The sequence below is a fragment of the Pinus tabuliformis genome, chromosome J, assembly GCF_031772625.1.
Source record: "Pinus tabuliformis cultivar Carrire ecotype Pingquan chromosome J, CPIR1, whole genome shotgun sequence".
In the NCBI taxonomy this organism is placed as follows: Eukaryota; Viridiplantae; Streptophyta; class Pinopsida; order Pinales; family Pinaceae; genus Pinus; species Pinus tabuliformis.
This window is the reverse complement of record NC_142295.1, coordinates 689,870,584-689,896,203: the sequence shown is the minus strand read 5'-3', so window position 1 is coordinate 689,896,203 and position 25,620 is coordinate 689,870,584.

Below are 25,620 nucleotides of genomic sequence, written 5' to 3'. Positions count from 1 at the left end.
TATTACCACCAATCATGGAAAAGTAAGTTACAATGACCACTTGAGATTTGGCAAGTACGACAGATGTCCTATCCCCCTAGCCTCGCATCATATCACAGCAGCCTCTTACGTAATACGTGATCCAACTTTACGCCTCGATTTCGGTAATTTGTTGTTTTTCTAAACATGGCATATTTTCATACGATGTTCCTTTATGACTCTGTTGCAGATCGGGTGCTGCTCCTTTATTTGACAGCTGGGACAGCCTATCACATTGTGGGGGGGCAGGTTAACCTCATTATTCCTCGTATTATGTGTCAGCTCACTATTCGGGAAAGATAGTGTACTAGGGTATGGCACGGCTTAACGACATGATATTTCTATTTTTGTTACACAAGTTGCTGTTCATAAGCCATTTCTGTTGCATACTCTGTTTTTTTCAAAATCTTGCAACTATTACCCTCTCTGTGTTTCAAACAGCACAAACAGTTGCTGTTCCATTGAGAATCCACAGTGAAACCATGGGAGGAAGGGCGATTCGAAGGGAACCGCAGGTGTTGACAGTCTCCGCTGCTGCCTGGGAGATCCTGGAAAGAGCAGGGTGGCTGACTTATCTCAACCGCTTGCAGGAGTCTAATGAAACAGTGACGATTGAATTCCTGCAGAATCTGCAGGAGGATTACTCCATAGTAAGGGGGAGACAGATAGCAGTCACCGATGATATAATCACAGAAGTCTCGGGATTACCAGCCACCAGACCTGTATGGACGCTAAAAAAGGAAAGATTACAGAAGATTATGGAAATCTTCCAGGACGAAGGCCAGAGCTTGATGATTAAAGGGAAGGGAGTTCTGCCATCAACGCTAGGATAGCCCTGGGCAGAATTAGCAAGAACCGTGCAAATCTACATCACCTGCGAGGGTAGAAAAGACGTGGTAAGACTACGACATCTTAAACTCTTAGCTGTTTTAAAGCAGAAATGCTCTGTAAATCTGCATGCACTTTTGAATTCGTTACTTCATGACGTTGCACGAAGCTTAAAAAAGGCACAGCGTGTAGAGTCAGTTGTCAGTCACCATGGGTTAATTCGATTAATTGTTAGTCATAGCCTCACCCAGCAGCAAAGTAGCTGGGAAGAGCTAATTGCAATAATTGAGGGAAGGGCGACAGCACCATCCCCAAAATGTAAGCATACTACCATCACACCAGAACGACCGGAAAAATGCAGAGAATTAGTAAAACAAAAACATGTCACTAGTACATCTGAACGACCAGAAACACGCCAGGAATTGGAAAAGCATAAGCATGCCACCGGTACACCCGAACAGCCAGAGAAATGTAGAAAATCAGTCTGGTTAGCTCGGATACAAGGAAGGCTGGAAAAGCTTCAGGAAAGCACTAGCCAGCCAGTAGAAATTGAGGACGAGCAATCCTCACGGCCAAAAGTAGAAGTAGAGCAAGCTGAAGGAGAAGAGAAAGAAGAGGCCGAGCAATCTGAAGAGGAGGCCGAGCAATCCAAAGAATAAAATGAGGAAGAAGCTGAGCATTTTGAAACAGAAGCTGAGCATTCTAAGGCAGAAGCTGAACAATCTAAGCAAGAGGAGGAAATGGGACAGCAGGAAGGTAGCCCACCATAGGACCCAGTGGGAGAAGATGAATTAGCCGAAGTTTTGGCCAATATGGGTGAGTATGGCCAACCTTCCAGTCCAATAGACCTCCACGACAAACACCAAGAGGAAAATGCATCTGAAAAACCACATGCAGAAGAGGCAGAAGAAGGAAATCTACATGTTCATGATGAAGAAGAGATAAGAGATACTAAACAAGAACAATCTGTTCCTAAAGCACCAGAGGAAATTCCGGAGGAAGTAGGGGTAGAAAAAGAAATTGCCCAGGAAGTGACAGAACCAGCTAAGGTTCCTACCACAGAACAGCCAGAGCAGAACAATGAAGAAACACCCCAGGAGGAAGATCCAGGGACTAGTCATGGCCCAAACCGCAGCAGACAACCTGCTATTCCTTCTAACAAAACTCTGGAAATTAAAGAATTGCGAAAGGAACAACAAAGATTATTGAGCATAATAGCCCAGCTCCACCAGCAGATCAGGATCCTGAAAGCAAGGCAGAGGGTAAGAAAGACCGCAGGGAAGAAAAAGGTGACCACTCCAGTAAAACTCTGCAAGGCAAAAAGGCGGAGGACCAAAAATCGCCCTGCTGTTCAAAACTCTGTTGAAAATCCAACTGCCGTTCCAAATGATGCTGAAGAATAGACTGTTGTTCCATTTGAAAAGGAACAGCAACAAATTGATATTCATGTTAAAATAGAAATGGATGATATGATGACTTGTGACAAGGAAATCTAGATGGAGGCACCACCCTCAGGGGTGATAAGGGTTCTGAACTCAAAGCAACGCAATAAGAAAGTTCAGGTAAAACTCCCGGCCTCCACTGCTGCATGGAGAAGAGATCCAAAGACAGTTACCTTGCGCAAGGGATTGAAATAGGCTCAGCAAGAAGCAGAAAATCCTAGAGAGCAAACGGTCCCTTGCGAGAAGTATGAAGAACTATAGCAGCAACTTAGGAATGTCAATCAATCCGAAAGCCAGGCCTTTGAAGGTTGGCGGAAGGAACAAGAGAAAGTTGCAAAGGTAACTCATAGGCTAGATATTGTTATCAAGCAGATGGATACCTTGTGTTCTTTATACAATGACGTTTTAGCATGTAGGGCCCCTGCCAAAAATTATGCTCTGTTTTTACTAGAATGGTATTTACAATTAAAAATAAAAGTTGTTAAAGCAGGTGCCCCCATACATATTAACACTGTCAATGACTTTATAGACTGCTATAAACACTACGGGGTGAAGGTCCAGAGATTGTTGTGTGATTTCTATTTGCATAACCTTGTGCTAGATCAGGAGACTGAGCTGAACCCTGGCCTTTTGTTGGAGACATCCAATTGCAAGCATTCATCTCATTCGAGGTTAATCAGATTAAATGGCTCAAAGCCTATAATACTTTCTAGAGGTAGGAAAATGGCCTAGATTTGTGGGTAAGTGTTGAGCATAGGAACCTAGTGCAGTTATGGAAAGCACATAGAAACCTCATGAGGACTCCCAGTGTCATTGAAACATTAGGACCCATGCATGAGGCACTCATTCGACAAGGTTTAGAATATTTTCTTGCTATCAAAGACCTTGCCATTGATGCAGCCAAATTTTGGTACCAAATCTCTAATCCGAATATCCAGCTCAGGGAACCATTTATGAGAATTTTGAATTAGTTGCCAACCGTTTGAACCTCTATGGCGAAAGCATTTTGAGAGCAGGGCCATCCTGGTTAGGATATAGATTCCGCAGCCCAATTATTTGGCACCCTACACCCGGATATCAAGCCCTGTATGAGATGCCTGAGGGTCAAACAGGCCAGTTCTTTGACTACCTAGTTACTCATCACGGTTGTAGGCCTCCGCATGAGATTCCTTCTCCAGCCTATTCTCTCACTTCCTTGCATGTCAACTACAATGTTTTCATGAGGGCATGAAACAGGGTAAGCAGGGGGGTGTGTGGAGTACTAAAAAGGTATGTTTTTGATGATCATTTCAGTGGCTTTTCAGTATAACTTGTAAACCTTTTTGCATTATGAGCTTGCAAAACAATAAAGAATTATAACAAAACATGTGAGATTAATATGCAAGACTTAACCGCTAATAATTGTCATTCTCCTGTGTAGGAAAGGGTGAAAACGAGGAGTTGTTGTTCCAAAGAAAATGACAAGGACAAGGTAACTGTTGTCCCTTTGACGGGAGACCGAGTGAAAACAAGGCTAAGAAGATCAAAGCAAATTGGCCCTGAAAAGGAGGAGAAGGCACCAACTCGGCGCAGGAGAAAAGAGATGATTAAGAATTAACGGTTTGGCGAATCCCTCAGGATCCTTGATCCTGAGGGATCATTGCTTTATCTATCTTGTTACTTAGACATCTCCGCCATCACCCTTATATAAAGGGACATCACTGTTAGCCTTAGGGGATTATGCTTTTATGTAATTTCTGTTAAGACCAAAACTTTGATCATCGATTCTCGATAAGAACTGGTTCATTGTACTTCTGTTTCATGCATTAATACAAACTTGGTGATTATCTTATCTCTGCGTCTGGATTAACCTAAAGCGGTGTACCCTTGGAGGCTAAGGGCCTGGCCCTGAGGACACTTGCTTCTGTATTACTACGATTTGATTTCTGCGTGATTTGCTTATCGTCGTTATTTGGTAATTTGATATGCTTTATAAGTTTACAGCACATGCTCTATTAAGATTAATTCATTAAGGTTTTTACAAACAGAACTATTATATTAACTCTGCATTATACTACTGATCCTTTCAGAGTTGATTGAATATTATTAGTCTTGACCGAATATTGTTACTATTTTGTTACAAAGCTTTTGTGCTGTACATTCATGTTATAGAATTCATCTGAAAGTTGTGTTCTTTACGATTACTGGATTCAGAAGTAATGTTGTTCTATTTTGAAACGTAGTCATATTCCTGTTAATTAAGATTGATGCTAGATCAAATTACTATCCAAGCGTGTTGTGTGTGTATATGAGTTCCAAGCGCTGTTCCATAACTTATCAGCAATTAGTGCTGTTCTATTAGTGTCTGCTGCTTGATTTGACTTAAGAGTGAAAGATTGTTGTTTGATTACAATGAGTGCATTTGAGTTAGTAGATTAAGTTTGATTACTGCTTGCGAGACTTAGTTGTTTAGTTGTTGTTCCGTTTCAGAATTGTTGTTCCATTCCAGATTTGTTGTTCGATTTCTTATTTGTTGTTCCAATCGGCTATCTGTCGTTCCATTTGCTAGCATTTGTTGTTTGGTGTGAGAGATGATCTAAGGATGTAGTGAGCCTCATCATTTACTGCCTAGCTCCCAGACCCATGGTCCATGCTCTAATTTCCATTCCATTAGTTTCCAAAGGGATGGGTTATCGCTGCCGAACCCTTGACTGATAAGTTGCCTAGTTTTCTGAGTGTGTGATTTATGCTGTTGAAGTTGTTAGCACTTGAAATTTCACCTCAGGCTAAGAAAGGTAAACCTCAAGGCTACATCAAACCATTTAGCCTCGTAGCTAGCCCTACGGAGCAGGAGAAGGCTCTCTCCGGTCAATCTCGGGAAATCTTCAATGGGATGAGATGACCAACAAGGTAACACTGATATTAGGCTAGTAAATTGATTAAGAAGGTTGATTTGGGGTTTTTTGGGTTTTTGGTGGCAAATTGAGGAATTGCAATTTTGGGTGCAGGGATTGGACACAGTTTTTGCAGGGGGTTCCTTGGGGCAAGGTAGGAAACAGTATTGATGCCTTAGAGTGAGATGGATGATCAGGAATGAAAGATGAGGAGCTAAAGAGAGCAAAAAATGACTTTGAATTCCCTTTAGACAGTAGAAAACATTGAAATTAAACAAATTTAAAAGCAGAGCATGGCTAGCATGAATTCATACTTTAACACTTCATTTGTTTAATGTGCAGCAGTAAAGAAAGGAAATGAATCACATAACAAAGCTTAAAAGAACACTGAGAAACACACCATCAACACATGATTCCACAAGAATCCCAAAGATGACTGCAAAACCCTGGTCTTCCTTAGCCAAAAATTGCAGAGATACAGTGAAAATATACAATGATAGCTTCTCCCTCAAGAGTCCAACCTTCCAACCCCTGAAAATGATTAAGAAAATACATAATATAGGCAAGCCAACCTCTTCCCTTGCCTCTAGGGGTCGAGCTCATCCTTCTAGGAGCTGTTTCAACTAATTCTAAACTGAGCACTAAAATCTAGGCAGTCAAAACAACTTGCCTCTATAAGCTAGGAAACCAATCCATTCATTAAATATTTACCCTTGACATGAATGAATCTTCTAGAAGTGTTAAACAAGAGTAAAAGTGTCTTAGAGTTACAATAATTACATCAAAGATAATCATCTTCAACCCCAAAAAGTCAAACTGAGTCAAATCTGCGTTTTCTGGGCTGTACAATGCAATCTGGCAAAATCTGCTCAACGGGTCGCGCCCCCTGCTCAACGGGTCACGCCCCTTTGGAGCTCTGTTTGAGGCACTTCCCGGTGTTATAATCAGGTACAGGATAGCTCGTTGGAAAGGTCTTTGAGTCTACTTTCCAACCCAACTGGAATTTTTGAATGTGGAGTTCATTTTCCCTGTCAAAAACCAATTCTCCCAAGACAGCTTTCTGCAGTTCAAAAAAGTGGCAGAAAGTCAAATTTTTCATGTATTTTGACCTTCTGGAGGCCCAAAACTCCATAAAAACTCAAGTCCATCCATACGCATATGTAACTTTGCATGAAAAATCTAGAAATGCTGAGTTTTTGCAAAAAGGAGCTACCATGACAAAGGGTCTCACCGGGGGTGAGACCTGTTGAGGAGCCAAAACCTGTAAATTTCCAAAAATTGCCAACATTACCCAAAATTCTCAAAAAATTTTGGGATTTGAGTTGTGGCTAGGCTACTGAGTGCCTTGATCCTTCAGTGAGGCCTCAGCCAAGATATGGAGGGGATCGGGCCTCTTTCTCCTTTTTTGTGCCTTGGCCAACCGCCTTGGATCCGACGATTGTAATTTTGACATTTCTCTAAAACCATGACACCTGTGAAAAAAGTGAAGGAGGTTTTCCTTCTTTGGCATGTTGTGGACAAAAACCTCTCTCAGTTTTCCAAAATTCATCTTTTATTGCTCTGGAACATCATTTGAGTGCGACTTGTCTCGATGTGTGAAACAAGGAATTTTGTCGAAATGGAGCGAAATGAAGGGGATAGGGGGCTTCTAAATTCTTGGGGAAATTTTTGGAAGTAGGGAGGGATGTTAGGAAGCAGGGGAAAGTGGAATATCAGAGATTGAGTGAGGGGAAGGGGTCCAAAAGGGCAAAACACAGGCCCAACCTAGAAAATTGCCAGGTTGTAGCTAGAAACTAGGGTTTGTGCAAAAATGAGGAATTTGGCGGATCTAAGGGACGGGAAGTGTTTGATAAGGTACTTTAAGGATAAGGGAAGGTGTATGAACATCAGGAAACAAGTTTTGCCGATGATTTGACCGTCCAAGAGAAATTGGCTTTCAAAACCCTAGGAGAGGGAAATGACCTTGCCAAGGCACAACTGAAGCATGAACAAGATGTAAAATGACTCATTAGACACTGACATGACAATGAAAACCCTATGAATGATTATAGACTCAGCTGAATGGTGACATGGACCAACATTTTGACAACTTTAGAAGGAATTAAGGCAAACCCTAGACCTAATGCCCAGTGACCAAATTTTGCTTGAAAACTCTTTGAAATGACAAAATTTGACTTGGAAACTCTGAGACCACTTTGTAAGAGCATATTTGATCACTGGAGGAAGGCTGGGAAGACTGACACTAACAGAAGTAATTTAGCTATAGACAAGCATCCGTTTACTCTTGTATTTTTAAACGCTGTACTACTAGCATTACTCTGACAAATGATAGCCTCAGACTGAGACACTATTTGAAATAACAAAACGCTCCCAGATTGACATATTAATGTGAGGTAATTAGAGGTGAAAGAGACCCTTTTTATAGCTCTACAATCCATACCTCAAGGCCTGAGATAGAAAAGTATGCAAATCAGTTAGAGTGGGCAAAGAATACTTTGCAGGAAGCTGAAGCACGACTCTTTTCTACTTCAAGTTTACAAACTCCCACTCCTCAGGAGAAAACAAGTAAAAGACATAGAGAGGACGGATCATCATCAACAACAGGTAGTGAGGCCAAAGAGTTCAGGATTAGTTACAGGAAAAGGGAAAAGGTGACTCCTAGGAGAGATGTTGAAAAGGATACAGAAGATCATGCTGCCATTATAATCATAGATTCACCACCTACAAGCATCAAATTTGTTACATCTCCTATTGGAACTTCAACATCAAAAGGTCTGAAGGAAATAAATCTAGATTAACATAATGTCCATGGAGAGAAGGAAAAGACTATTTTTGATAGGCACATAGAGATCAAACTTAAGAATGAGATTCTTAAGAAAAATACCTACAATCAGTTTTGGAAGCAAACTTCAAGCTCACAAAGCAGATTACTATTAGTTTTTGACACAGAGCAGGGAAAGATCTAGATGGCCTTCCATGAGGCCCAAATTCCACATCCAAAAACATCAGCAGATTACAAGAGTACTACATTTGAGTTCAAGACCAAAGATATCCACCCCATTGATCAAATGGATATGCATATGAAAATTGCTAAGATGATTCCTTCTACATTAGCCAATGTTGCCATGTCATTGTCTAAGTTGCATGCTTCATATACCAACATTCAGTCCCAGTTGAAAATGGAAAAGGTATCCTCCTTAGTAAAGGACAATAGGATCAAATCCTTGGAAGATTTGGTAGTCAAGATAGGATATGATCCTAAATATGTAAATTCTATAGAGGATATCATCAAGAAGAAAAATCTGGATACTGCAGCATTGAGAGAGCAACTTAAGCTTCCATCCATAGAGGATCCCTTGATTAAAGACATTGAAGAGGATGAAACAAAGAAGGTTGACATGATGAAAGTGATCATAGAGCAGAATATATAGATCAGATAGATGGAGGTAGAAATGGAAAATATGATAAAAGAGAAAGAATAGAGTTAGAAGATGGCCATAGTCCCCTTGGATGCCATACCCATCACTCAACTCCCAGCAATAGGAACAACCACTGCAGCCACTTCTTCAACTCAAACTGAAAGTGTTGAAAACGTGACAAAGACACTGGAGAACATATCAATCTAATCAGAAGAAATCAAGACTTTGCACAGGAAACTCAAATCTCTACAAGAACAGTGAGCCAAAGCTGAAGCTTCTCGTCTAGCTGAAGTGTGGAGATCACAAAGGCTGTTGGAGAGATTGCAAAAGGTATAAAAGGAGACATCAATTGGTCATACCTTGGCGCAATCTAAGGAAACCATTTGGATGGGTATTCTAGACTCTATGAATGAGATTTGGCCATGCATCAAAATCATTTTTGAAAAGAAAGAATTGATAGAAAAGGCCACAAAAACCATGTTCAGGTAAGGAAAATGTTGGGAGATATGCCCACAGAAGCCTCCAACATTATCAAATTCTTGAATTCAAAGAACAAGTATGAACTTGAAAAATTAGGAATTCGTGATAGGATTGCTACCATCTTGGAAATCAATAAGGATTTGACTAAAAGAAACCTCATTGATCAATTGGAGGAAAGGTGTGTGTTATAGACATTTTTGGGCACTGAAACCCCAAGCATAAATGTCCATAAACCAAGGGCTCCTAAGTCCCTAAAGGTGTTGTTCCAACCCCTAAAAGAACAAGGTCAACTGATTACAGCATCTCCCAGAAGTTCTCCATGAAAAACTACTCAGAACTGGTCAAAACTGGACCATTTCACCTGCTCCATAGGCAAATTGCGTTGCATCCCACCTAAATACACACAGTAGGTGCGATGCATGTCAAAAAACCCTTCTATGGGGTGCGATGGGTGAGAGTGGACAAATGGCAGGGTCAATCCGCAAGGTGGAGGAGCACGGAATCTTCTAGAAACTTCTCCTGTGACACTTGCCTCTCTGAATTCGACCAGGGATGAGTAAGAGATCATCAATCTCCAAGTGGAATCAAGAAATATCAGAGAGAAGACACTAATCAAATCTCAAAAGCTGACTCACCTCCCTTGCAGACATTTATATATGGATCCCTCATCCTAGAGATCCAGAGGCTGGAATTTTGTATCTTGTAAGGAAGTGTTGTTGGTTTCTTGGTGCAATATCATAGTGTTGGGTGATCTAAGCTTTTCATGAGGTGAAGAAGGGCTTTCTTGCTAAGAGGATGATGCTAGGTCAGAACAATTGGTTGTAATCCTCTTTGCTCTTTCTTGATTATCAATAAAGATATTCAAGTTTTCCTCCACGTTCTTGTATGATTGATGATTTATGCATTTGTGTGGTCAATGTACATCTGATCCTATATTGTTTATGATAATAGATCTATGTTCTTGGATAGTGTTATGCTGCTTTGATTCTACAGGTACTCCTCGAAGCTGGGTAGACAAGGAAGCGAGTGGCAAAGACCTACCAGAAGAGAGAGGAATTGAGCAAGGAACCAAGCACAAGACAGAGGTTGGTCTCCTTATTCTTCTCTTATCTTTTTCTCATAAAGGAAAACGAAAGTAGTTTTTAGTGTGTTTGTTTCTAAGGTAGCTACCAGCCTTAGTGGGACTAGCAGCTCTGTATAGACACTAGTTTTCCCGATAACAAAATGGCGACTCCGTTGGGGAGCGAGTAGATTGTTTGTTCATCTACATTTTTTTACTTTATAAACTTACAAATGGAGCCTGAATTCAAGCCAGCTAGCCTTCGAACTGCATTTGCTATGCAAGTGCAAAGTATATCAATGCTACTTCAGTCTATCTCCAGGTTTTGTTTATGAATTAAACGATTGACTTACAAGCTCTCTAATTTCCCTCGTGGTGGCTCTAGTAACCTCCTTAGATCTACCCTTGTGATTGATTTACTGATTACCACTTGCTCAGCCTAAATCCCTGAACTGAACTTCAAACTGTGACCCGGAACCCAATCAAAGTCTCATCCCTGGTCTAGCGCACTGTCTGTTCTGTGAACTTCAAATGCATCGCACTTCCCGAGTGTAGTAGGTGCGTTGCATTTCAGTTTCATTGTGTTATAGGTGCGCTGAACAGATAAGGCTTTGTTCCTAAATTTTGCTTTCTGTGTTCACTCTTTTCAGCTCTATTTAGGAGTTTTGCTGCCTATAGTCAGTACACCTCTGTTTGAAACCCCTTTCCTTGCTGTTATTCCACCTCCATTGTGCAAAGAACTGTAAATGTTTTTTATGTATTTTTGAGTCATTTTCAGTTCTCCTTTACAAAGAAGTAGCGTAATTGTATTGTCGTTTCTTGATTTGAAAGTGTCACAAGTGTCATTTTCAGTCATAGAAGAGAATCTGATTATTCTTGATAGTCGATTACACTGTTACTCTTGTATTTGATTTGAGTTAGTAGTTGTTCAAGTGTCGAAAGCAAGTTTTCAATACCAAATAACAAAGTGTCTTTATTGTCCTCATTTTTTTTTGAAAAGAAACTTGTTAGTAATTGTCGCTTTGGAAAATAATTCAGATTTGCGCTTAGCTTTCTTTTTATCATTCACACATTAAGAAGGCTAAAAACAAATACATGCATGTGTATTTTCATTTAGACTATTTGTTGGTTTGATTTAGGACAGTGCATAGAGTGTGTGCTCTCTGCTCTTTGTTGAAAGAACGCCATCTCTCTTTCCTTAGTAGCTATAATTTTCATTGCAAAAAGAAGATTAAACGACTGTTTATAATCTTAGATTGCATTTTAGGAATTGTACATCTACATCACGCGGTGAACCTGAAAGGAAAATTTCTTAAGCAAGATCAACCATAAAATAAATTCAATGAATCTAGAAACGCTTTGGAACCTAACGCACAACATCTAGAAGTCTATGCTAGAGACGTATTCCGGCGTCATAAAGCCTGGTAACTGTTGTTTTCACTGTTGGTTGGGTGATTCCTCCACTTTGATACAATAAGTGCTAGTACGTACTTGTGCTCCCACGTACCATCGAGTATATCTTGGGAGACCATAATAGGCTTAATCCTTTATCCATAGGAAGCCGTGTCTGTCGCCTTATCGATCGCAATGCACTGAACACAGCATTCGGGAAGATTGACTACCATACCGTAAAAAGTATTCTGTAGTTTTGCAATTGGTTTGGTAATCCCTCTGTCTATATTTCCAGAGCAGTCCCTTTCGTTCCTTTTCAGACTCCTTAACGGAAAAGGTCCATCTGAGCACTTGTCACTTCAAGCTCATTAAAAATCGAAGGCAACTAGAGTCATCTTTTATTTTTTCTCGACTCTTAAAAATTGAAAAAACAAGTTGTGTCAAAGCATCTAAAATTTATTTTAAACGGAATAATCATCACCTTTCCTACATAGATCTTAAGTTGAGAAAAATGGAGTCCACCAACCAAGGAGTTCCCCTTGGAGGAAATCCTAGTCCCTTCTCCTCTTGGGAGATGTTGGTGCACCCCATATGGCCACATTGTCTCTTCGAGGATTGACAATCGGCTTGCCCGTATGGCTCTTCTCAACTTCTGTCGTTCAGAATACCGTGATTCCTGAACAGTCAAGTCAATAACTAAACGATATTAGAGTTAACCCCCAACCCTCTACTTCATCCAAGTCTTCCTCTCCTCCTTCCTCTTCGCTTGATGAAGCTGGTAAAGCCCAAAATCAAGTAACTGAGAAGAAGAAGGAGAAGAAGAAGAAAGAGCCAAAGGTGAAAAGGGGCAACCAAGCATCGTCTAGCGAAAATCCACACACTGCATCGACCAGGCCTAAATCGCCATGTGTCATTTTCAAAGGAGACCACTATCATCGAGATTTTCCTTGCATCCCTCGTATCTTAAGGGACTGGTCTCCTTGTTTGCACAATCCGGCGTCATCAACCTCTGACGATCATGTTGAGCATACACCGTCAACTAATGAAAGTGAAGCCTCTGGACAAAAAGGAAAATATAAATTTCCTCGTAAATTGTGTGAAGGCAATCACACCATCCACTGTTGTCCCTTCTTAGACGAAGCTAAAAGAGTTTTGGACGACCATCCGGTTTCACCATTACGGCTTCCTCCTGGATACAAGAAACTCTTGCTGAGTCCGTCACTAGTTGAAAATCTGGCTGAAACGCCCTTATGGTCGACCGAAGCATCTATCATTGAAGATAAACCATCTGAATCCATACCAGATGAAAGTCAAAAGGTCGAGGCGGCAGTTGACCCGGTCTTGCCTTCACAAGGTCCATCTTCAGATGATACAGTCACCGAAGAGAACAAGAACGACACCGTTCAAATTCTCTTCATAAGCACAGACTCTAATGAACATGGGGGCAGTCTACCCGTTCCTTTACTGCAGGAAGGAAGTTCGTCAGAGTTGTATCTGGCCGTCTATTCGGTCCCACCTCCAAGCAACCTAGTTGTTTCCTTCGACTGGAATCTACTAGGTAGATCTCGTTTACCGGCTAGTGTACCATTTCGGATCATTACTCAAATATATAGAATGGTCATGGTCGGTACCATCATAGATGAAGGGGCTTCTGTGAGTATCCTTTCCTCAACTGCTTGGAAATCGCTTGGTTCGCCATCGCTTTTGCCTGAAATGAGAAATCTAATAGGCTTTGACAAAGGAACCAGTCGATGGTTAGGGATCCTTCCCGATGTGCCAATAACATTGAGAAGGAAAAATGTTCACATGAATGTAATGGTAGTCCAAGGACCCCTGGATTATAATCTACTCCTTGGATGAGATTATATTTATTGCATGGGAGCCGTCGTCTCCTCACTCTTTAGAGTAATGTGTTTTACGCATGAAGGAAGAGTGGTCAAGCTCGTAGACCAACTTTCATTTCCCGGTTCACACATAGCAAATAGTCATATACCAACCTTGAATGGTCTTTTCACGAAAGGAATGTCTCATCAATCCCCAGTCCTTCCTCTTGATGAGCGCGAGTGATTCGGAGGGCATGACTGAAACCCAGGGGGCATGCACCCTGGTCTGCTTCGGCAGGAAAACTTCAGGTATAGGGTAGGTTTCCGCGAAGGATATATGACTAGTCTGACACACCCGTCCGTTTAGGAAAATGGGATTAGGCTAGAATAAGATTCCCTCGTCAAAGTTATGTGAGTGGAGGCGTCTGTGCCACTCACCTTTGTCTATTTTGGTAGACATCGCCGAAGAAGTGTTTTGTTTGTGGTACATATAGAACAATCCTTGGTAACTTGAAAAAGGTAGGCCTTTCCCGATAAAACAAATGTTTTGTCTGCAAATTGAGGGGTAACCTCGAAACTCTATTTTACTATACCTGGGGGCATGCAAACCTTTTTGCATGCAAGCGAAGAGAGACCATTTATTTTTTAAATTTATAGGCCCTCTAACCCTTTAAACTCGTAGGATTGGTCGTTTCCTAACTTGCATAAAGAAAGGATGTGGGGCAAAGCTTTGAAAAAATGTCGTTTTTAGATGAGACATTCTTATTATATGACTGGATTGAGCAGTTTTAACGCGGACTTCAAGCTCGTAAAAAAATAAACATAAGCAATGAGCAAGTGTTTCCCCCCAGTGTTTAAGCTCATTAAAAAATGAACCAATTTCCGGTAAATAACCATCGTGAATGTATTACTTCAGCCTTTGAAGCCTTGGTCGTGTTCTCATCATCACCTCCACTCTGTATTGGCCGATCATTCACCTCCACTTGATTTTTTACCCCTTTTGAGGAACAGCTGCGAAGAGTGATCTTGTTAACCATCCTTGTGACACTGCCATGATTGGAAAATTCCAAACCTTACCTGGAATCAGCTGCTACCCGAATCTATCACTCGTTCCTCAAAAAACGAGTCTCCTTTAAGCTCTTTTCAACTGACTCGTAAAATATGAAAATATTGTTGAGCCATTGGCCTCTCCAGCTCGTTAAAGTGACCGGAAGTGCTATCCCTCCTTTAGATTTTAATCTTTTTGGACCTGAGGGATTATTACACAAAAAGATCGAGTGCTTGTTTTGTTCAACTCGTTAAAATTACCGAAAATTCATCCCTTTCGTATTATTTTATACTTTTTCGGACTTAAGGGATTAGATGAAGAAAAAGGATTTTTGGAGTTTCCTTTAAGTCCCTTTTCAGACTCTCTAAAATTGAAAAGGACCGAGTTATCTTTGTCGTTAAACTCGTTAAAACCTAATAGCGACAAACTTGTCCATAATAGACAAGAACGAGTTTCACTATCGCTAGGCTCGTTAAAACATAGCGATGGGTTTGCCTGAAGGGAAAATTATAAAACAAGCATATGTTATCCTCCTCAAGCTTGACAAAAATAAAGAGGTACTGGTCAGCAATGACTGGGGAAAAATTGGGAAGAAAACTTGAAGAAACTTTGTTGGTAGCAAGTCGCTCTTGAACATGACACTTTCACTCCGCATCCGAGTCGGGTTGGGTTGTTCAATTCACTGGTCACATCACCATGGTTCCATCACACCATCCACATTTGGGGTTAATGCTACCAATCCATCATGTCACTATCGTTGATATGTTCAAGAGAAGTCGCCCAAAGAATTCACCTGTGTCTCACCCACTATACTACATTTTCACTCCATTCTTTCATGACCGCCACCCTGAACCGTATATCACCAGATTGTTTTCACCTCCATTAAAATCATTTGCTCTGTTCCGTGTCATTGATGTGGGATTCACTAAGGCTGTCCTATGACAGATCACTTCTTGTCGACATCAGCTCATTATCCAAGAAGTCGATCTAGGAACAACCCTTTCAGTACTTTGAAGCTTACATGCCTCAATGGCAAGTTTCTCACTTCCGGCGACAGGTTTACATCAATGGCCTTCGACCAAAATATTTTGCATGGTGTTCGACACCAAGTCCCTTATTCACACCACGTGAATTGTACTGCAGTACCTTGAGGGTCATTATCATTATCGGTGATTCCTCTCGCGCCTGTTAACAGCTTACATCACTGGCTAGTAATCAGGCGATGTCTTTCCATGTTCGACTCCAGAACATCTCTCACATGGATCGACTTGTACTTTGAGTGAAGATCGAACAAGATTGAAGGCCCCGGATCTAGTTTCATCCATTCGGGCTACGATATATATTCATGAAAATAAAGACATCAAATGTACATTGTTGCGGCACAGATAATCATCCAATCTAAGCAATGATGGCTCTACCAGAATCATCAGTCTACACTCAGACGATTGTCTATCCTATGTACATGAAAATGAATTTATAAAGCTGAGCATGGGAATGCCCGCCTCATCTAGATCATGAAAATAATATGAAGATAATGTATTGTATTGTATCTTATTACAGTTCGCCTGCCAGCTCGAAAAAACTTCGGATCCTCATGATAAAGCATTTCACCCGACATCAAAAAGATTAACGACCTCATGCTTTAGGGGGGAAATGTTATAGACATTTTTGGGCACTGAAACCCCAAGCATAAATTTCCATAAACCAAGGGCTCCTAAGTCCCTAAAGGTGTTATTCCAACCCCTAAAAGAACAAGGTCAACTGATTACAGCATCTCCCAGAAGTTCTCCATGAAAAACTACTCAGAACTGGTCAAAACTCGACCATTTCACCTGCTCCATAAGCAAAGTGCATTGCATCCCACCTAAATACACACAGTAGGTGCGATGCATGTCAAAAAACCCTTCTATGGGGTGCGATGGGTGAGAGTGGACAAATGGCAGGGTCAATCCGCAAGGTGGAGGAGCATGAAATCTTCCAGAAACTTCTCCTGTGACACTTGCCTCTCTAAATTCGACCAGGGATGAGTAAGAGATCATCAATCTCCAAGTGGAATCAAGAACTATCAGAGAGAAGACACTAATAAAATCTCAAAAGCTGACTCACCTCCCTTGCAGACATCTATATATGGATCCCTCATCCCAGAGATCCAGAGGCTGGAATTTTGTATCTTGTAAGGAAGTGCTGTTGGTTTCTTGGTGCAATATCATAGTGTTGGGTGATCTAAGCTTTTCATGAGGTGAAGAAGGGCTTTCTTTCTGAGAGAATGATGCTAGGTCAGAATAATTGGTTGTAATCCTCTTTGCTCTTTCTTGATTATCAATAATGTTATTCAAGTTTTCCTCCACATTCTTGTATGATTGATGATTTATGCATTTGTGTGGTCAATGTACATCTGATCCTATATTGTTTATGATAATATATCTATGTTCTTGGATAGTGTTATGCTACTTTGATGCTACAGGTACTCCTTGAAGCTGGGTAGACAAGGAAGCGAGTGGCAAAGACCTACCAGAAGAGAGAGGAATCGAGCAAGGAACCAAGCGCAAGATAGAGGTTGGTCTCCTTATTCTTCTCTTATCTTTTTCTCATAAAGGAAAACGAAAGTAGTTTTTAGTGTGTTTGTTTCTAAGGTAGCTACCAGCCTTAGTGGGACTAGCAGCTCTGTATAGACACTAGTTTTCCCGATAACATGAAACAATAGAGCTCGAAGTGAATAGGTTTTCCAATAGAATTGAAGCATTAATCCAGAAAGGTCTGCCCAACATATATATAATTAATGATAAATTGATCACTCAAGAAATTATGTCCTAAATATGAAGGAAGTAGCCAAAATCAGTGTCAATTTCAGTGGTATAAAAGGCACTATGACAACAAAATCATTCTTAGAAACCGTGCAAAATGACTTCTATATACAGAATGAAGTAAAACATGTTTTTACAATAAAGCCAAATTTTGCGAAGTATATTGAGGTTGATGAGATTTACAAGAGGGTAATGAAATTAACCATACCAAATGTAAAATGGTGGGAAGAATTATGTGATTTACTGGATTAAAGGGTAATTCAGATGCAGTAAAAACAATAGCCAGCACATCAACACAACATAGTTTTGAGGTTGATTCAGCAACCGAATCCACCAACATAGAGCCACCTTTCCATGTAGTTGTCTACGTTGCCTATTTTTCTGCCAAAGATCATTTTTATTGTTAAGAATAAGGCTAATAATACACTGTCGGTTGAGACAACAAATTTGTAATTATTTGTATAAATACTTCACAGTTAGAATTATTAAGGGTTGATTTCTGAATATAATTTGCCCTACAAAATTGTGATTTTTCAAAGTTGCTGAAGCATCAATAATACAAGGACATTTTCACAGGATTCATGTGGTGTACCAAATGGTGATGTTTTTCTTCAGTTTATGTGTTTGATCATTGTTTTCTTTCTCAGTAATTTATGAAAATCTCAATTACTTAACAGAAATTGTTATGAATAGGATAGGTTACATAGAGCACCCTATTCTGGTTGTTAGTAATTTACATGTTTTCTGCTTAAGTCAAATTAATGAATTCTTAATTTCTCCCTAATTTCTACTAAATCTTAAATTTATGTTATCTCATAATTCATCTAACTTCTGAAAGATCCAATTAGTGCAACCTAGCTTTCCCTGTGAAACTCCTCTAAAATTTGATTCAAATCCAGTTAAATCTTTAGAATCCATAACCCAATGGAATTATAACAATTAAATCAACCAAACCATCCAATAAAAAACAATCAGTACAGTCATAACTAGCCTAAAATTCACATCAAAAATAGCAAAAGTTTACAGAGAGATCCCTCTCTGAAGCTGGCAGGGCTAGATCCCAACTTCCAAAGTGGTTTTGATGTTGTCCTATGTGTTTATTCCCTCAACCTCAAAAATACAGAAAGCCAACATAGTGGCGACCATACTGGGGAGGAATACTTTTTAAATTGAAAAATAATTATTCCCTGGTATTCAATCATTATTTATATAAATTAAAACTCTTATATAATAATGAAATACATTATCTAAGGTTGTAATCTTGTATATATTTGACTGTGTTATTATTAAGTTGTGCGATAAGATTTCAAGATATCAAGCTCCTAAAAGAATTTTCATTAGAGCTCACCCAGATCCAAATCCTACTGAATTTTTAGATAATACAGAGAAATTAGTGAGAAAGAAAAGTCTTACAGAGAGTCAGGGTAGTTATACTCCTTTGTCTAGGTTCAATTTTCCTCTTGAGAATAGTCCTTTTTCTAGTTCTAACTCTCTTCCAGAGAAGTTTGTTACTATTTAAGAAATAGAGTTTGATTTATCTTTCAAGCGTAGTTTGTTTAGGACAAAATCTGATAGCTTTGTAAATCAGATTGCCATTGATCAAGCTTTACTACAACCATATATACCTCAAACTCAATCTCCTGAATTAGATCCTGATCTAGAATACCTACAATAATTTGATAAATTACAAGATGTATTTTTAGTTTTGAACCAAGCCAATGATGAATCTTATATTCAACAAACTCTTGAATTTTTAGCTTTAACAGCTGAAGCAACTTCTTTGTCCACCCAATCTTCTCAGTCTGTTAATCTGCAACCCCCTAGTCCTACTCATTCTATAGTCTTTACTTTTTCACCTGTAATATATCACACTATTGTTCCTATTATCCCTTTAGTTATCACAACTACACCTACCATAGGTTCATCTTCTAATCAATCTCTCAGACCAGCTATGGAAGGTAGGTATGCACCTTTGGTGTTACCATGCTAGATGAATTCTATGCCCGGAGATTATCAATCTAGAATTATGATCTTTGATAACATTGGTTCTCATACTGCACAACAACATGTGGATAGAATGAATGATGTTTTTGACCTTCAGGAAGTAGATGAGGCTGATGTAAAGATGAGAGTGTTTGCTCAATGTTTAGGAGGTGATGTCAAAAAATGGTTTAGGGGTTTACTTGTAGGAAGTATAGCCAACCTTGATGGATTCCATCAAAATTTCTTAGCTAGATTGGAAATCAAGAAAAATCCACTTCACCTCCTGAATGAATACAAAAGACCGAAAACAAAACCCAATGAAACTGTGGAGGAATACTGTGAATGGTTTAACATTGTTTACAATGTAGTTGCTATAGACATCAAACCCTCCCTTGGTCTTGCTCTGATTGATTTTCCTAATGGTTTTGATGTAGACATGGAATATCAAATTAGAGAGAGACCTGACAACTTTGGAATAAATGAAAGCCAATTCCATAAAATTTGAATCTAACATCTTAGCCAAGAAGGCCAAACTAAAATTTGAATGCAAGGTTACCATTAAATAAGAGCCTCCCACTTCTACTTCTGATCAGAAAATTGATAACCTAGTAAGGGTAGTAGAAAAAATGATGCAAAGAGTAAACATAAATGACCAAGCTCAAATGAGAGAAAATCAAACTACCCCTCAAAATAAGATTCAAAACATTAGAAGGAATGTTCCCCAAATCAAACAATGAGAAAAAAGGGGCCAGACTAATAGGTCTAGCCTCCTTTTCAGGAAAATTATACTGACGATGAGGGTAATATTATTGAAGGTTTGGATGATAGTCAAATAAATCTGATGGGAATAAATGATATTGAAACTATTTTTCTCACTCAAGAGGAGCAAGAAATTACAATGTTTTGAAAATTCCATCATGGAATTCCATGGGCAGTATAACCTTATCAGAAAAAAAAAATTCATACACTTTCAACAACAAAAACTCTAAGAATACTATTAAAAATCCTTTGAAACTGATCCTGGGAAAACCACAGATAGTTTTCCTAAGAAGATTGTTGATAATTATGGAAAAAATAAAGTAGAAGCTCCTGCCAAAACGATAGTTTATAGTGTTTCTAAAATGACTCAACCTAACATCCCAACCACAAGTCAACGAAAAGAGCCTATAAAAAAATAAATTACAGATCAATCTGATCTTCCCAGCCCGATTAAGATTCAAATTTCATTCAACATTGAGAAAGAATGAGAAAAACTCAAAATTCATATTCCTCTTTACAAAGTTAATGAATAAAAATATGTACAGACCCCAAGTGATGAAAGCTCTAAACATAGGGGAAAACACAAACATTGTAAATTTGAATGATGACCAGCTTGAACTCTTATTTGGGTCAAAAGTTGATGAAAAAAAACAGGAAGGAGGAGTTCCTCCATTCTATGTTAGACTAAATATTCATGATAATATCCTCCATAATTCTATGTTAGATTCAAGGGCTTCCCACAATTTAATGCCTGTTATGGAAAAGTTAGGACTTGACATTACCAGGCCTTATAAAGACTTATATTCCTTTGATTCCATCAAAGTAAGATGTCTAGGTCGAATCAAAGACCTATGTGTTACTTTAGCTCAAATCTTGGCCAAACGTCTAGTAATGGACATAGTGGTTGCAGATATTCCCCTTAAGTATGGCATGTTGTTGTCACGCTCATGGGGAGCAAAATTACAATGTACCCTACAGATGGATATGACATTTGCCACCATACCAGTTTTTGGTCATCAAAGAAGATTATATAGGAAAACTTTGATGAAATTCATGGTGAGTAGTCAAGATAAGCCTCACAACTATCCTCTTTACTCTGTCCACTTAGATTTAGACTCTTTCATTCTTTATAATGATGGAGACATCAACACTCAGGTGATCAAAGCAGAAACTGAGATTTCTAAAATAGATGCAAACCAAACACAAACAATAGAACAAAACACTCTTCTTGAACCTCTTTGGAATATGAGCTTTGATGGTTCTTATAACAAAGAAGGTTTTGGAGCGAAAGTGTGCGTGGTAAAAACAAGAAACAAGCATGCTGAAGGTCATTCATACAAGCTCAATTTTTAATGTACCAATAAAATAGCCGAGTATGAAGCCCTTATATTAGGATTGCAATTGTTAAAAGAATTGGGTGCCAAGAGAATCTCCATTCAAGGGGATGTTGATTTAATTACAAAACAAATTAAAGGAGAGTATTCAGCTAAACACCCTAGAATGGGAGCATATAGAAATGTGGTGCTCAATTTTCTAGAGATTTTTCTGAAATATGACCTTTCTGAAATTCCTAGAAAACAAAATATCATTCCAAATAATCCAGCTTTTTCAGCCAGCTCTTGTAAAATGCCTTACCCTAATTGATAGTATACAGTGGAAGTGAAACATCGACCAGCTATACCAGATAACATGAAGTATTGGCATGTATCTCCAAGGAAGGTATCAAAATTGATCCCAAAAGGATTGAAGCTATTCTGAAAATCAACCATCCAATAAACCTTAAGGGACTTCAATCATTTATTGGCTGAATAAACTTCCGAAGGAGATTCATCCCCGACCTTGCAAAACTTCTCATAAACATAACAAATATGCTAAAAAGAGATTCAGAAATCAAATGGAACATTGAGGCTAGACTATCATTCGATCAAGTTAAATAAGCATTGACAAAAGCACCAATCCTAATTAGTCTAGATTTGAGTAAGGCTTTTATAATCTTTTGATTTGCTTCTTAACACATTGTTTCAGATATCCTTTTACAAAAAAACAATGATGGATTTGAACAACCCATTGCTTTCTTTAGGAATGCTTTAAGGGATGTTGCACTCAAATATAATATAATGGAAAAACAAGCCTTTTCATTAATAAAAGAAATCAAAGATTTCAGGGTGTATATCATCCATTCTCATATAATTTCTGATGTACCAAATGTTGTGGTTAAGGATATTTTAATCCAAAATGTACCAGATGGTAAAAGAGGCAAATGTATTTCCATCATTCTTGAGTATGACATGGAAATCAAGCCCACCAAGTCTATCAAAGGACAAGGGTTAGCCAAATTGATGTCTGAATCCAACTTTAATGCATTGGATATCAACTTTGTAGTTGCATTAGATGATCAAGAGGAGCAGGCGACTCCACAATTAGATGAGGCTTTTGTGACCTCACCCTAGTATGTAGACCTCATTTTTGTTTTATTTAATTTAAATGCTCCTCCTGGTTTAACTAAGAGAAAGGCTAGATTTGTAAAATTGAAAGGAGTGAAATTTTGCATCATAGATAATGTTTTATATTGGAAAGACGCTAGTGGTATTTTACTAAAGTGTCTATTGAAAGATGGTGTAGAAAGAACAATGTAGGAATTCCATGAAGGTGATTGTGGTGGACATCTATATTGGACAACTACTGCTAATAAGATCCTTAGAGCTGGTTTTTACTAGCCTACTCTTTTCCATGATGGTCATAACAAGGAAACCTCTTCCCACAAATGCCTAATATTTGAGGGGAAAAGAAAACTTTTGACTCTACCTTTAAAACCCATATATGTTGAAAGTCCTTTCCAATAATCGGGATTGGATTTCATTCGAGATATCCACCCACCATCCTCTACCCAACGCAAATGGATCCTCACAGTTACTGATTACTTCACAAAATGGATTGAGGCCACACCTTCTAGATTGGATACTAATGTTGTTATTATCAAATTTCTGAAAACCAATATCCTATCTAGATTTGGTTGTCCAAACAAGCTCATTACAGATAATGTTGTAGCTTTTAAATCCAAGAAAATGATAGATTTTTGGAACAATTACCATATTACTTTGGGACATTCAACTGTTTATTACCCACAGGGTAATGGTTGGTTGAATCTTCAAATAAGAGTTTGGTAAACATTATTAAAAATATGCTAGAAGAGAACAAAAAATCATGCCACAACAAGTTAATAAATGCACTTTGGGCTGATAGAATCAAAACAAATAAATCAATTGGGATGTCACCATACCAATTGGTTTATGGAATGGATGTTATTTTTCCATCCTCTTTGGGAGTTCCAGTTATGAATATAATTAAGGAATTGCAAGTTGAGCCAAATGACATCTAGAGGAGAATTGATCAAACAATTCAATTGCAACAATCCAGGGAAGAAGTCTAATAAAGCTCAGGTCATCTAGGAGAATATCAAAAAAAAAATTGATAGAAGAACTAAAGCAGATGATTTCACTCTGGGTGATAGAGTTTTAAAGTGGGATTCCATAATAGAGGACAAAGGAAAGCATGGAAAAATTGACAATCTATGGACATGACCTTATAACATTGATGCTTTCAGAGGACACAATGCATTTTTTCTTAAACATCCAGATGGAACAGAAATTCCTGGTGGACCTGTGAATGAAAGAATGTTGAAGCACTATTTCTCGTAGCAATAGAAATTTTCTAGCATCAAATCATTGTAAATATTATTTTGATTCGGCAACCTATTGACAGAAGTTGAAGCCCTTAGAGAAGGCCCTAAGCTTCAATTGATATGCTACCATATATATTACAACAAAGGAAACCAGGTGTGGATATTGTTGAAATAGAACACTAAAGGCTACTGATCAAATGTTCTTGGCACCTCACATGGAGAGTGCCATCCCCAGCTGGAGCCATTGTTAGGGTCCTGTAATTTATAGGATCTCAAGGTGATTGAGTATTTTATCTCAGGAATCTTATATTGTAAATAATTGTCAATCTGCAAATGATTTCCAAATAAAATAAAAATAGAATAAAAAATTAAAAGAGGGTATAAATAAAAAAGAAAATAAGATTGAACCCCACCAAAAGAAAGAAAAACAAAAAAAAATAATACTAAAATTGTTGCAAGTCTAAATGCCACTATTGATAGATAATTTTCTTCATCATTGATAAATAAACGTTGTGTGCAAATTATTTAAAATACCACAATTACTAGTTATTTGTTTAATCATACAGTATAATCATGGTTAAACATGTTTGAATTTCTATAAATTAGACTAGAGAATAAATATTTTCCAAACAGTTTAATCTTGGTAAATCAATAGTTAGGTAGAAAATGGTATTGATTTAACTGCTTAATCTGAATCAATAGGAGAAATAAGTGACATGATTTAGATAGTTTTTCATTTCTCATAAAAGAAAATAATATGAGTTTTCTAGTCTAAATGCAACCCCTTTAGAATTAAAATGTTAGCTTAGTTAAAGGGTAGGTAGAAATAGTTGATTTTATATATGTATATGTATATGTATATGTATATGTATATGTATATGTATATGTATATGTATATATGTATATGTATATGTCCTTTTTCCCTAAGTCTCATAGACATTATAAAAAGAAAAGATGCATAATGGGATAAAGTGTTCTTAAATATTTCATATTTCAACCTTTATCCTAAGTCAAAAGCAAGAAATAAAGGCACATATGGACAAATTTATTTCATCTTTTGTGGTTAAAAGGGCCCATATTTAGAACTTTGGGATTCACCAATCTGCACGATCAACGGTTCATATCCTTTTTCGGCCCCCCCTCTCCATCCTATCTTTACCGCCGGGAGGGGGGGTTGAAAAGGTAGTTTTCCCTTGCTTGGCCCATCCTAATGTGGTTCCTTCTCATCATTTAGAATCCCCCGGATACTTCTTACCACCTTTTACCCCCTCTGAAACCACCTTCCCCTCATCCGCTTACCATGTACCTACTTCATCACCTCGGACCCTCATGTTGTGCCACGTCATATAGCCATTGCACAATTGAATGCATTCACGATAAAATGACCATTGGGAGTACAATTTGTTTTTCCTAGGTAACCGGTCAGCCTTTAATGGTCCCACACCAACTCCAACAGAAATTGCTTGTCTGCCTTTAAAATCCTTGAACAATTTTCAATGGTCTCTATCACTGCTCATTCCCTGTAATTCACAGTTTCTACAAAGCGATCATTTTCAAATAAGTTTTGAACCAGACTAGATTGGAATTGATAGTCCTCGCTCTCCTTCCCCTGACAACTCATTATCTCAAACTGTTCCCAGTAAGTTATCATGTCAATTACTCTTATTCTTCACTGATCTAATCATTCCTCCAAAGACAAAAACCCAGGAAATCATGTCAATCCATTAATCCCTCCCTCCATAGACTTAGATCATATTCCTTTAGCTGATAGGGGTTATCGGATCAGTGAAACCCAGTACGACTGTGACTTTTTAGAGCTCTATTGTTGGTTGGAAGACAAAAATGTCAACAAAACTGATGAAATCGGACTCTGGGAGTCCAATATTCCTCATTATATCTTCCCTATAACCTTCCATGCCCCTGAATTCACCAGAAAATATCAAGCATGTTATTTCCCTGGCCAAAGAGCTATTATGGCCTTATCTGGTGACATCTTGTTTACAATTACT